Source organism: Coregonus lavaretus (genome assembly GCF_964263955.1).
Source record: "Coregonus lavaretus genome assembly, chromosome: 7".
NCBI lineage: Eukaryota > Metazoa > Chordata > Actinopteri > Salmoniformes > Salmonidae > Coregonus > Coregonus lavaretus.
This window is the reverse complement of record NC_139994.1, coordinates 53365306-53379895: the sequence shown is the minus strand read 5'-3', so window position 1 is coordinate 53379895 and position 14590 is coordinate 53365306. Positions and strand designations below refer to the sequence as shown.

The 14590-nt window shown below is 42.3% G+C and overlaps 1 pseudogene across 1 annotated transcript in view; it reads left to right on the top strand.

The window, feature by feature from the left end:
- The window catches only part of LOC311132586 (phospholipid-transporting ATPase ABCA1-like), a 256970-nt pseudogene that overhangs the window by 117070 nt on the left and 125310 nt on the right, over positions 1 to 14590 (top strand). Inside the window, exons 23-24 of the transcript in view lie at positions 4992 to 5212; positions 6850 to 6928. The product of the transcript in view is annotated as a phospholipid-transporting ATPase ABCA1-like (transcript). The remainder of the gene's footprint in view (positions 1 to 4991; positions 5213 to 6849; positions 6929 to 14590) is intronic.

Sequence of the window (14590 nt, the reverse complement as noted above, 5' to 3'; positions counted from 1 at the left end):
CACTATTCCCAAACATACTCGGTAATCTCCCTTATTAACCATGTGCATCTTCAACGATTCTCTTGTTGTTACTTGCTATGCACCATATGTATCTTCAACGGTTCTCTTGCCGCTACTTGCTATACATATAAATAACACCCTGTATTCAAAAATACCTCATGTTATTTTGTAGTGGCTGCAGACCACGTAGACGTTTCTTATAAATGCATACAGACAGCTGTCAGTGGGGCTTTCCATGGTACCGTTACGCCCTCGCTTTAGTTTTCTCATAAAACTAGTGAATAGCCTTCTCTCTATAAGACTATGGGTACCTTTTTTAAATTGACTTACTGAAGCCAGTTGCCGTCCCTCAATTGTTCGCGGATGATGTGTCTCCTCCTGGGCAAAATGCGCCACCGGTTTTCCTCGCAGACCCCACTGGAATTCTCCGCAGGCAGAATCAATCATCCGGTTCGTGACGCCGAATTGTTGTGGAAATTCTTACACAGGGACACTCAAGGTCAATCTTAAATGAATAATTGTTTGTCCCATTAGTTCCCTTATATAATGAGAAGTTATATTTGCATGATTTAGCTTATTCATCATTCATAAGTAATGTTTGCTTCATTCATGTGACGACCAATACTGGGTCATGCATGTGACAGACCAATACCTCACAAGACTTTGAAACTGAGATATCCCTTTCTCTAAACAAGGTTCTGGGCGTACTGCCAAATTGCAGATACTGTTAGTGAGGATTCGTTCAATCAGTCACTTGCATGAACACAGAAATTGGTTAATAGAAAAGCACAAACATAGAACATGGAAATTGGTAAATAGAAAAGCACCAACATAAAACGTTCCATCACAAAGTGAAAGAAGTAGCCAACCTCAAAACTATGTGCAAGTAATGTTTTTAAACTTAGACCCTTTAATGGGCATCAATTAGGGAAGAGCTGCTGAGAAGTGTGGTGAATGTCAGTCTTAGTTAGTGGCTTAGTAATAAGATAGCTGTATTAACACGCAACACTTCAGGCAAGTTATCAGTTTCTCATTTAGTGAAACAGGTAAAGTTCAGGTATAAAAAGTGTCCACATTATTGATCTAGTTAGGACGGAATACATATTAGGAACATTGTCATTCCTTCTCCTCAGACTTCACCCTTCCCCTTGTTTGGACTTGACTAGATGAGGGTTGAGGAGGAGGGGTGACGATTGACTGGTTTAGAGTTTAGATGACTAGGTGATGGGTGATGTCTGAAGAGGAGTGAAAATATTCAGAATATTGATTCTTTAAATTAGGGTCCAGCCTCAGCAAAGCAGTACTATGTGCTTACTTCAGCCTAAGTATGCACACCTCAATTCGCTTGTCAATGAACAATATCTTGCTGCTGTTAAAGTGTATGAAAGTCTACATCCCTCCATTAGATGTAGGCCTACAAGGAAATCAGGATTTTAGATCTCCAGCACTATGTTGTATGCAGTCACAGCACAGGAGATTTACCTGCATTTCCCACTATTTTGATCTATCACTTTATTCTGTAATGCACCACAACACACCATCAATCAGTATTGGACTGCTCACCAAACAAACACATTTATTTTAGTCCCACCTCCCATCATGCAGTGTGTTTTTATTATTTCTCCCTGTAAACCAATGCAATCCCTTAAATAAATCAACAGGGACTACCCACATGAAAAAATACTACAGTACTTACTATAGAATTCTGTAGTATACTGTAGAATACTATAGTAAATACTACAGAATACTATGCTACACATATGTAGTACTTACTATAGAATGTTGTGGTATACTGTAGAATACTATAGTAACTGCAAAAAAACACTGTAGTAAATACTACAGTAATGTCTGCAAAAACACTACACTTGTTTTACTATAGTAAATACTACAGTATTTAATTTGCATATAACCTGCCCATTCCCCTCCCCTATATCCCAATTTGTGCCACCCATAAGTGAGAAACTTACTGTACATGCCAAATATAGACCATATATCGTGTACCCTACAGGTTATAGAAAAGAGAAGAAGCTCTGAACTATCCATTTAGACCTCAGTCCTACCTACCTACAGGTTATGGAAAATTAGCTCTTTTAGTATTTCTCCAGTAGGTTTCCTCAAGGAAAAAGCCTCCAACTCTATGTCAAAAATAATAAAACAAAAACCCTATAGTAAATACTACAGTAATGTCCGCAAAAACACTACAGTAAATACTCCAGTATACTACAATCTGCAAAACACTATAGTAATTACTATAGAATATACTACGGTTTCTTTTACTACAGTATTTATACAATAGTTAACGGCAGGTAGCTTAGTGGGTAAGAGCGTTGTGCCAGTAACCGAAAGGTCGCTGGTTCTAATCCCCGAGCCAACTAGATGAAAAATCTGTTGATGTGCCCTTAAGCAAGGCACTTAACCCTAATTAATCCTGAAGTATTCACTCTAGTGTTTTTGCAAACTTGCGTCCGCAAAAACACGAGGGAATATTACAGAAAGTTTGCAAAAACACTACAGTGAATACTATAGTATTTATACCATAGCATATAGTATTTTTTTATGTGGGTTTCTGCCACACTCCTCCCAATCTCCTCATCTCCCCCTTCAAAGATCAGCACTTTTCCATACATTTCATTCGCATGGAAAGTGCATTCCGTCACAATTGGTAAAATGTAAACACAACTGGAGCCACCTCACATCATCAGTCTGGAGGTATTGTTTTATGACAGCATTACGCTAGATAGCAAAATAGTGTAGTTACTGACTAACTGTGAATAACTTTAGCCAGTTAACTGTGGTGAGAAACAAGTAACTTATTTACAGTTAGTTAGCTACTGCATCGCTCTTTGCTAGCAAACACAATGCTACCTCCAAAACTAATAATTTGGCTCCACTAACGTTTACATTTTGACGTTTGTAACATCCTCTTTCCATGTGTATTGATCTGCTTGTTTCAATGTATTCAGAGTCATATGATTTTAGAAAGATACTCAATGGGCATCTTGGCCATGGTAGGAAAGGTTCAAATCAAATCAAATCAAAGTTTACTGGTTGCGTACACAGTTGTGGCAGATGTTGTAGCAGGTGCAGCAAAATGTTTGTTACTAGCGCCTAACAATGCAGTAAAATGTCAAAAAAATACAAAATAAAATAAATTATTGTAACACATTATTTTTACAAAGAAATCAAGAAACCTCAGAACAAATCCAATTAACAACCCAAAAAGCACTGTAACAGTAATCCAAATGCAATCTATATATATATGTACACTGGATGAATTTACAGAAGATATACTAAGAATATGTACAGCAGTAGATATATTAGATACTGTATACAGTAGATATATAGTGTCAAAAAAGCTTAGCATAACACAGCAAAAACTCTGTGGCATAACTCTGTGGCAGAGACAAATTTAGAAGCTCAGAGGGTGAGCGGGCACAAGGGATGGGAGGAAAAGCGGTTAGGTTCTCGGGTTCTCCAAATGAAAGAGCATAGTGCTGCGTGAGGCTATGGTTAACGACCTCTGTGTGTGTCCTTATCCCGGGGATAATGCCACCTGTGGGGATACAAATTGAACTAGCTCAGAGGGAGAAAACGCCACGCTCAGCAGATAACCCTGACCTTTCCTATTAATGACAGCAAATCTTACCCAAAAAAATACCCTAAAAATCCAGCCGGTCAGCTAATCAAGAGAAAATATGCATCATATCATGGAACTGTATGTCCGACTGTACAATGCACCTCTACTTGTGGCTGTTTCAGCTGGGATATAATTAATTATCCTGGTGAAGGACTTCATTATCATTGCCAATATTATGCAGATAAAATGTTCAATACCACAAGACACCACGCTGTACATCTTACTTTTACTCGTCAGTATCTTGTAACATAGGGGTTGCTAGTTTTCCCACTGTTGTTTTACACAATGGTTGCATGCAGTGTTCTCTTCTAATTTCACATCAGTTTAGCAGTATTGCTGTATGTAGCCTGTAACGTCATTTTTTCTTCTTAAAATGAAAATATCCTGGTACCCTTCAATAAAGCCACTTCAAAGCTAATCTTTCAATCCTAAACTTCCTTGCATTTCAGGGTTTTGATTCTGTTTTGAAATGTGGCAAAATCAAAAATAGCTGAGACACATTTTAATTCTGCCACAATTCACGCTGTGACCTAACGACATCCAGCTAGATGACCATGCTGTGACTTCATCACAGATCTCATGTCTACTTCCTGATTGACTGGGAATGTGCTAATTAGTATGTGTTAGTTCAGGGTGCATGATCCCCCTCCACTCCCCCTGTGAATAAGCAAGCGCCGGTGTCAAACAGATTCTCTGTGGTTGTGAATCAACTTATGATTTATTTTCTCTCAAATAACTTCTGCTGACAAAAATTTTAACTTTAAAAATGTTTGGAAACACAACAAAGGAATGGTAGTCTATGCAACATTTTATGTTGGGTCTATGAATAATTTTATGGTGGTTATATTGTATTCTATTTAGGCTGAGGTATATGTAGCTGTTGTTGTTTCTAACTTGATTTGGAAGGAAGACTGGTATTTCAGAATTTGTCCTTTGTTCCAGATTCCAACCCACACACAATCTCGTTGCTTCAGCCGACTATTACTTGCAAACACAGAAGGGTGTACAATGAGGAAATCAGCACAACAACACAATATGGAAACAGATTGCAGACTTGGCTCTGTTCAAAGACTACATTTATTATAATTTTTTGGTCCAATTAATTTATTTCTCAAGATGGTTGACAGAACAAACAAACTAGTCCCAGAGCACTGACTCATATACATACACACAAACTCTCACGCTTTCTTTCTTTTTCTGTTTATTTCTGCACACACACACAAATGCACACAAACTCACTCTTACTTTCTCTTTATTTTTTTCTGTCTCACACACATACACAGTCCACCTACACTCCAAATTGGGCCCATTGAGTGAAATCAATAGTTTTGTTGGCTCCATCTCTCTCCCGCAGGTCGCACAATCATCCTCTCCACTCATCACATGGATGAGGCGGACATCTTGGGAGACCGCATTGCCATTATCTCTCACGGCAAGATGTGTTGTTACGGCTCCTCCCTGTTCCTGAAGAAATACTTTGGCAGTGGCTACTACCTCACTCTGGTCAAGGCCGGAGACGAGCAAATGACCAACGAACGCAGCGGAGTCAAGCAGGGCCAGGTGAAAGAGAAAGAGGTAAATGGAGTAAAGAGGTAAAAAATGGAGTAGGGTGAAGTTGCCCCTAGACACTGATCTCGGGTCAGTTTAGCATTTAAGACTACGGTGTGGAATAGGTGAGGGGAAGCTGATCCTCGATGTGTACCTAGGGGAAACATCACCCAAGGTAAATACTGTAAAGTGTGCTGTTATGGGACTAGGAAATTTCGTTCTGGTGTTGTATTGATAACAAATCAATATGATTGCTAATAACAGTTGAAATTGTTGAAGATCCATAACATGCCCCCAGAATGATAAATGGCTCTCTATTTAGGAAATGGAGCTGGGTGAACTCCACACATGACACTTCAGTGTCAAAAATGGCAGATAAGCAAGTGTTACCTAGCTAAAAATCCCAACTTTTGTTTTATTTTGATTGGCTGTGTGTTTTCACCTTAGTTTCATTTGGTAACTGTGAGCTAAACATGTAACTCCGGTGCATATTTTAAATTATCCATTCATGATGTCTGATCCCACATTGAACAACATCCTGACACCAATCTATAATTCACCGATAATGGGGCAAGATCATTTGTTTGACTTTTTGCATCTGGCGGGAAGCACTCCAATTGTAACCTCTAAGACACATCAGCAACATTTGCCACACACTCAATTATCAATACGCTTCCGACTTTCCAGAGTGATCTGACTTGTTGCCCTCCCCTGTAATGATCTGTGTTTAGTCTCCCCCAGCATGAGAATTGGCAGACACCTCTGCGCTGGATGATACTAATTGTCGTGAGGGAGGGGGGGAGCGGGGTTCTTGATCTAGCTCCTTGCAGTGCCTTGCACACAGTTTTAATCAATAGGAGCAAATGAACAAGATGCACCGATGCCAGCAGGGCTTCAGCAATTACCATTAGTCTACAGGCCCTTTGTGGAGAGTGGAGTAATTTGTAAAAAAAATTATAAGAACAAACAAACACATTTTGCGAATAGAGCTCTAATGCTCCCCCAAAATGACTTGTTACATCAGCCCACTGGTGCAGAGAAGAGCTAAGTAGAGCCTAAGGACTTGGCCTGTAGTTCTCATAAAAAACTAAGTTAATGCTGCCCATTCTGTCCATTGACTGGAAAGTTGTGCCAATGCTACCATCCAGGTTTCGAACTTGGGTCGCCTGCACCACTGTGTTATCTCATTGAGCTAAAGCCTAGGCATTAGCTTGGGGTAGCTAACACAATTCTTCAGGTCTCTGGCCAGGTTACTCCTCACATTTGGGATTTTGTTACACATGTATTTGCTAAATTAAATGAGTTCATATCATGATACGATGGTTGAGCGAATAATATGATACATGTATGGTGTCCACATTAGGACAGCCTCAGTCTTAGTATGACTTCTTTCAATCTCAGCAGGCCTGCTGAGGCTGTCCTAATACGGGCTCCTTATACAGTATATGATGGTTTGTTGTGGATCCCCCTTGCAACTTCCCGGTATATGGTAAGTACAGCATCTGTTGGTGCTGACAGCCAAAGTTAGCTCTAATGAAACACTAACGAGTTGGACCACTTTGGTAATTCGATTAATATGAGATATGAGGGGAGAATTGTGGAGGTGATAATCAGTCTGAGAGCTCTACCGTGATGATTAATACTTTTACATTTCTCTCTAATAGGAGACTGATGAGACCTTGAGGAGAACCAGTCTGGATGAAGGGATTGCGAGCCAGAACTGGAGCAACTCTGACCCCACAGGTAGAACCAGCAATAACACCACCTAAATATGATGCATCAAAAGGATCACCCTAAATAATTTATCCAAACTATATTCGGCTAAACTAATAATTGAATTGAATAAATGACTAGAAGTCCTATTGAGACTGAGGCTGTACTAATATGGACAACATACATATCATATTATTTGCGCAACCAACATATCATGAGTTCATCATAGTGCTTTTTCAAGTACTCAAAGCACTTTAAGTGGAACTGACAGAGTTTGAACTACTTTACAGATATGAAACAGACAATCCTAATATCATTAAAAAAATATCAAATGTCCAGTTTATGCTACAAAACCAACTATATAAGAGGTTTTAAAAATAGGTTACATTTGACTCAACGTTCCATGCCGTACACTATGGCAGAATAGATGGATGCAGTTCAATGCATTTACATTTACATTTATGTCATTTAGCAGAGCGACTTACAAATTGGTGCATTCAACTTAGGATAGCCAGTGGGACAACCACCACTGGGGAGGGGAGGTGTAGAAAGATTACTGTTAGACTATTCCAGGTATTCCTTAAAGAGGTAGGGTTTCAAGTGTCTCCGGAAGGTGGTCAGTGACTCCGCTGTCCTGGCGTCGTGGGGGAGCTTGTTCCACCATTGGGGTGCCAGAGCAGCGAATAACTTTGACTGGGCTGAGCGGGAACTGTGGTTCCGTAGAGGTAGGGGGGCTAGCATGCCAGAGGTGGATGAACATAGTGCTCTCGTTTGGGTGTAGGGTCTGATCAGAGCCTGAAGGTAAGGAGGTGCCGTTCCCCTCACAGCTCCGTAGGCAAGCACCATGGTTTTGTAGTAGATGCGAACTTCAACTGCAAGCCAGTGGAGTGTGTGGAGGAGCGGGGTGACATGAGAGAACTTGGAAAGGTTGAACACCAGACGAGCTGCAGCGTTCTGGATAAGTTGTAGGAGTTTAATGGCACTGGCAGGGAGCCCAGCCAACAGCGAGTTGCAGTAATCCAGACGGGAGATGACAAGTGTCTGGATTAGGACCTGTGCCGCTTTCTGTGTAAGGTTGGGTCGTACTCTGCGAATGTTGTAGAGCATGAACCTGCAGGATCGGGTCACCGCTTTGATGTTAGCGGAGAACGACAGGGTGTTGTCCAGGATCACGTCAAGGTTCTTTGCACTCTGGGAGGAGGACACAATGGAGTTGTCAACCGTGATGGCGAGATTATTGAGGAGGCAATCCTTCCCCGGGAGGAAGAGCAGCTCCGTCTTGCTGAGGTTCAGCTTGATGTGGTGATCCGACATCCACACTGATATGTCTGCCAGACATGCAGAGATGCAATTCACCACCGGGTTATCAGAAGGGGAAAGGAGAAAATGAATTGTGTGTCGTCTGCGTAGCAATGATAGGAGAGACCATGTGAGGATATGACAGAGCCAAGTGACTTGGTGTATTGAGAGAATAGGAGATTGTCTAGAACTGAGCCCTGGGGGACACCAGTGGTGAGAGCACGTGGTGCGGAGACAGATTCTCGCCACGCCACCTGGTAGGAGCGTCCTGTCAGGTAGGACGCAATCCAAGAGTGAGCAGCGCCGGAGATGCCCAACTCAGAGAGGGCCGGCCATCACAAGTCGCAAGATTTCATCTGGAGAGAGAGGGGAGAAAGAAGTCAACGCATAGGGAAGGGCAGTGTGAGCAGTCCAGCGGTGTCATTTGACTTAATAAATGAAGATCGGATGTCGTTAACCTTCTTTTCAAAATGGTTGACGAAGTCATCCACAGAGAGGGAGGAGGGAGGGGGAGGAGGAGGAGGATTCAGCAGGGAGGAGAAGGTGGCAAAGCGCTTCCTAGGGTTAGAGGCAGAGGCTTGAAATTTAGAGTGGTAGAAAGTGGCTTTAGCAGCAGAAACAGAGGAAGAAAATGTAGAGAGGAGGGAATGAAAAGATGACAGGTCCGCAGGGAGTCTAGTTTTCCTCCATTTCCACTCGGCTGCCCAGAGCCCTGTTCTGTGAGCTCGCAATGAGTCGTCAAGCAACGGAGCAGGAGGGGAGGACCGAGTCAAAAGATGCAGAAAGGGAGGAGAGGAGGGTTGAGGAGGCAGAATCAGGAGATCGGAGGGAGAAGGATTTAGCAGAGGGAAGAGATGCTAGGATGGAAGAGGATAGAGTAGCGGGAGAGAGAGAGCGAAGGTTGCGATGGCACATTACCATCTGAGTAGGGGCAGAATGAGTAGTGTTGGAGGAGAGCGAGAGAGAAAAGGATACAAAGTAGTGGTCGGAGACTTGGAGGGGAGTTCCAGTGAGATTAGTAGAAGAACAGTATCTAGTAAAGATGAGGTCAAGCGCATTGCCTGCCTTGTGAGTAGGGGGGGACGGTGAGAGGGTGAGGTCAAAAGAGGAAAGGAGTGGAAAGAAGGAGGCAGAGAGAAATTAGTCAAAGGCAGACGTAGGGAGGTTAAAGTCATCCAGAACTGTGAGGGGTGAGCCATCCTCAGGAAAGGAACTTATCAAGGCGTCAAGCTCATTGATGAACTCTCCAAGGGAACCTGGAGGGCGATAAATGATAAATGATAATGCATGATTAATATAATTTTTGGTAGTCCCAAAAATATTGCTATCTGGTTGTAAATCACAGCTGGCCTGGTACATTGTTTGCTGCCTCCATTCAGGATGCACTGTTTCAGTTTCAATCACTCAATATTTTGGACAAAAACATACAAATGTAACTAAGGCTGGGAATGTCAATACAATCAAACTAGCAAAGGCAATGATCATAAGGCAGTCATAACGTGGCTAATAGGCTAACGTATCTATTTATGTAGCAAGCTAAAAACACAGAGCCTAATGTTAGCTGATGTCATTTCATGCCATTGGTGGAGTGGGTGAGTGACTTACTTTTTTTTCTCCCTGATATCTTTTTTCGGTGGCTATACACAGCTAAAAGTTTAGTCCACCGGTAGTTATTCCTGTAAATCCACCATGGCTCCTCTTGCCTCCAGTAGTTGATCTAGAAGTGTTGGAGAGACTACAGAAAGATAGGGAGGGTGTTGATCCAGCTGATTTCTTTAAGAGACGTCTTGAAACTGTGTATCAGGATTTTGTGGCCATTTACACAGATGGTTCAAAAGATCCAAGGACGGATGTACTGGGTCAGCATTTGTAGTACAGGAATGTGGGGTGGAAGTCAGGAAACGTATTACAGATCATCTGGCTGTATATATGGCGGAGCTGATGGCCATACTGTTGGCCTTGCAGTGGGTGGAGGACGTCATGTGCAGTGTTAATGAGTCTCCAGTCCTTTAGCTCACGTAGCAGACAAGACCTGCTTTATAAGGTGCTACAAACCCATGGCAGGATTAAACAGATGGATATTCAGATCATATTTACTTGGGTCCCAGCCCATGTGGGGGTGGAGGGGAACGAGGCAGTAGATGAACAGGCTAAACAAGCACTTAGTAGTGGGGATGTTGATGTTGAAGTTTCAATGAGCAAGGCAGAGGCAAAAATACTTATATATACAGTGATGGTGCAGAGATGGCAGGAGCAGTGGAATAGAGATAATAAGGGAAGGCATTTATTTCAAGTACAGAGGAAAGTCGGGGAGGGGAGGACGGCAGGAAGGGACAGAAGAGAGGAGGCTATTTTTACAAGATTAAGGGTGGGACACAGCCAGTTGAATAAGACATTAAATGTGATAGGAGAGCATCCAACAGGAAAGTGTGATTATTGTCAGAAAACAGAGACCATGGAGCATGTATTGCTACAGTGTGGGCAGTATCAGAGGGAAAGAGAGAGGATGAGATCTAGTACATTTTACATTTACATTTTAGTCATTTAGCAGACGCTCTTATCCAGAGCGACTTACAGTTAGTGAATACATATATATTTTTTTTTATACTGGACCCCCGTGGGAATCAAACCCACAACCCTGGCGTTGCAAACGCCATGCTCTATCAACTGAGCTACATCCCTGCCGGCCATTCCCTCCCCTACCCTGGACAACGCTGGGCCAATTGTGCGCCGCCCATGAGTCTCCCGGTCGCGGCCGGCTGCGACAGAGCCTGGATTCGAACCAGGATCTCTAGTGGCACAGTTAGCACTGCGATGCAGTGCCTTAGACCACTGCGCCACTCAGGAGATTATATGAGGGAGAAGGGAATACAGGAAATTAGTTTAAAGAGTATATTGTATATTGAGCAGAACCCACAACCCTGGCGTTGCAAGACTGTGTTATACAGTTAACATATATCTTGCGTTCGCAAATTCACTCTGACTATCTACTCAAATTTCAGAGCACTCTCGTCTGTGTGCAAGTGCGCAGAATAACTGATTAATTTATGAACGTGCAACATCTGCTGAATATGACCCGGTGTCAGTAAACATAGGCAATAAAAGTAGTCACGAACGCTCTAGATAACATGTAAACAGCCTAACCAGCTCTGCTTGGGCGAGTAAAATGGGCAGTGAGGTGTTCTCTCATTTGTGTCTGGAATGATCTAGCTAGCAAGCTAGCCAACTTTAGCCAGTTAGCTTTGGTCCTTGGTTGGGACAAGGCAAGCTGCAGAAGGAGGAGTAGGCTACAATTCCCCATCGTTTATCAGAGCAATTTTTGACGGCCAACTAGCAGAAAAAGTTTGAGAGGGGTTATCTAATGTTCCTTCCTTAGATTTTAGCTCATCTTGCTCTGGCTAGCATTAGTTGTTGATCGTGTTGTTGTTGATGTGCATAACTGAGGGAGAGAGAGCCTACCTTTCATGGTTGTTTGATCAATTGGACTGTAAAGTTCCCAAATGTAAGAGGACTCCCGTGGTATTGACATATTTGTATAAATCCATTCAGGTGTATTTTTTGGCGAATGTGTTCTAATGATCTAAAGAAGCGCTTTTGCAACTGCCTGTAAACACACAGTCCAGTTCAACTTGAATGATGGCAGGCCTGTGTGGCAAATGGCTTGTTTACATAAAGGCCTACTGTAGCTCTGATTGGCTATGGCGCACTGGTCTGCGTAGACTCCGGTCCTGGATGGGACAGATGTTTTTTTTCTTCACCACCACACATCAGCTATCACAGGAAAGAGAGAAGAAAGTCTGGTTCCGGCTGTAGAATGTCATGTCAGCAGTTGATTGTCTGCTCCTTTTCAGGTGACAGTGACATCTCTAAGTACTCTAGTCCTCTTCCTCTCTCTCTCTCTCTCTCTCTCCCTCTCCCTCTCCCTCTCTCTCTCTCTCTCTCTCTCTCTCTCTCTCTCTCTCTCTCTCTCTCTCTCTCTCTCTCTCTCTCTCTCTCTCTCTCTCTCTCTCTCTCTCTCTCTCTCTCTCTCTCTCTCTCTCTCTCTCTCAGAGATCTGAGATACTGGCTAGTGGGTCTGATTTCCCAACCAGAGTCAGTCCTGACCAGATGCCTAATCAGTAGTAGGGCAGCCTTGGTCTTTTAAATCCAATTTTCGACTTGGAATCATGATCAAGAATCAAAGTGCTGGGATGGGGGGCTTTATTGTACATATCATGAGGGAAAAAAGACTGGATTTCTATTGATGATGAGTGTGAGGTTGGGTGTGACGGTGAGAGTGAGGGTGAGTGTGCATGAATATACTATCTAAGAAAACACAGCATAACTTAAAGAGGACAATGCGACCTTTCCAAAGATATATTAAATCATATTCCCTCTATAGAACTGTCTGTGTATGCCCATTTTTTACTTAAACTCCACACAGCTGTATATGACAAATATACAGTATGTGACAAATATATCATAATTCAAACCATGACAATCCCTTTTTATTACAACTAAACTACACAGAAGTAGTTAAGTCAAATGTGTGAAGCCGATCCAGTTCCATAAAGCCAAGGTCTCACTTGGTTAAGCAGCTGTAATTATCTATGCTAGCAGCATACCACTCTGCATCCCACTGCTGGCTTGCCTCTGAAGGTAAGCAGGGTTGGTCTCTGGATGGAAGACCAGATGCTGCTAGAAGTGGTGTTGGAGGGCCAGTAGGAGGCACTCTTTCCTCTGGTCTAAAAAAATATCACAATGCTCTAGGGCAGTGATGGGGGACATTGTCCTGTGCAGGGTGCCGTCTTTTGGATGTGATGTTAAACGGGTGTCCTGACTCTCTGTGGTCACTAAAGATCCCATGGCACTTATCGTAAGAGTAGGGGTTTTCACCCTGGTGTCCTGGCTAAATTGGCCACCTAATCAAAGAAACAGACGCCTCACAGGTCCTCAACTGGCAGCTTCATTAAATAATACCTGCAAAACACCAGTCTCAACAGTGAAGAGGCGACTCCAGGATGCTGGCCTTCTAGGCAGAGTTGCAAAGAAAAAGCCATATCTCAGACTGGCCAATAAAAATGTAAGATTAAGATGGGCAGTCTGAGATATGGCTTTTTCTTTGCAACTCTGCCTAGAAGGTCAGCATCCCGGAGTCGACTCTTCACTGTTGGCGTTGAGACTGGTGTTTTGCGGGTACTATTTAATGAAGCTGCCAGTTGAGGACCTGTGAGGCACCTGTTTCTCAAACAAGACACTCTAATGTATTTGTCCTCTTGTTCAGTTGTGCACTGGGGCCTCCCACTCCTCTTTCTATTCTGGTTAGAGCCAGTTTGCGCTGTTCTGTGAAGGGAGTAGTACACAGTGTTGTACGAGGTCTTCAGTTTCTTGGCAATTTCTCGCATAGAATAGCCTTCATTCTCAGAACAAGAATAGACTGACGAGTTTCAGAAGAAAGTTATTTGTTTCTGGCCATTTTGAGCCTGTAATCGATCCCACAATTGCTGATGCTCCAGATACTCATCTTGTCTCAAGGAGGCCAGTTTTATTGCTTCTTTAATCAGCACAACAGTTTTCAGCTGTGCTAATATAATTGCAAAAGGGTTTTCTAATGATCAATTAGCCTTTTAAAATGATAAACTTGGATTAGCAAACAACGCGCCATTGGAACACAGGACTGATGGTTGCTGATAATGGGCCTCTGTACGCCTATGTAGATATTCCATAAAAAATCTGCCGTTTCCAGCTACAATAGCCATTTACAACATTAACAATGTCTACACTGTATTTCTGATCAATTTAATGTTATTTTAATGGACAAAAAAAATGTTTTTCTTTCGAAAACAATGACATTTCTAAGTGACCCCAAACTTTTGAACGGTAGTTTATATAAATCTATGGGAGGTGGTGGTGTTTTCTTGGGTTGCATCCCAAATGGCACTTTATTCCCTATGTACTCATGATCATTTGAGATTTGCTCTTTAGATATCATAATAATAATATGAGTTATACTTTTATGGTGCTCACTACAATCTCAAAGCGCTTATGATGAGGGACTAACAAGATATGGCAATTCTGGTCTCTCTTTGGAGCATAGATTTGAAAAAAACATTTGCATATCTCGAATCGTCACACAAGTCTTCCATAGCTATGTTTTGCCGGTTTATGCAAAACTCGAAAAACCTAGTGTCCCTCAACTCTGAATATGAACCTTGAGGAGAAACAGATTCACCTCACTTTTGAAAAAGTAAATAATTGTTATAACTTTTTTGTGTTGTCCTCAATGATTCTAAATGCAGTGTATTTACTTTTAAATATATCAATTAAAATACAGGTAACTGCCAAAATAAAGGAAATGCCAACATAAATTGTCTTAATAGGGCGTTGGGCCACCACGAGCTGCAGAACAGCTTC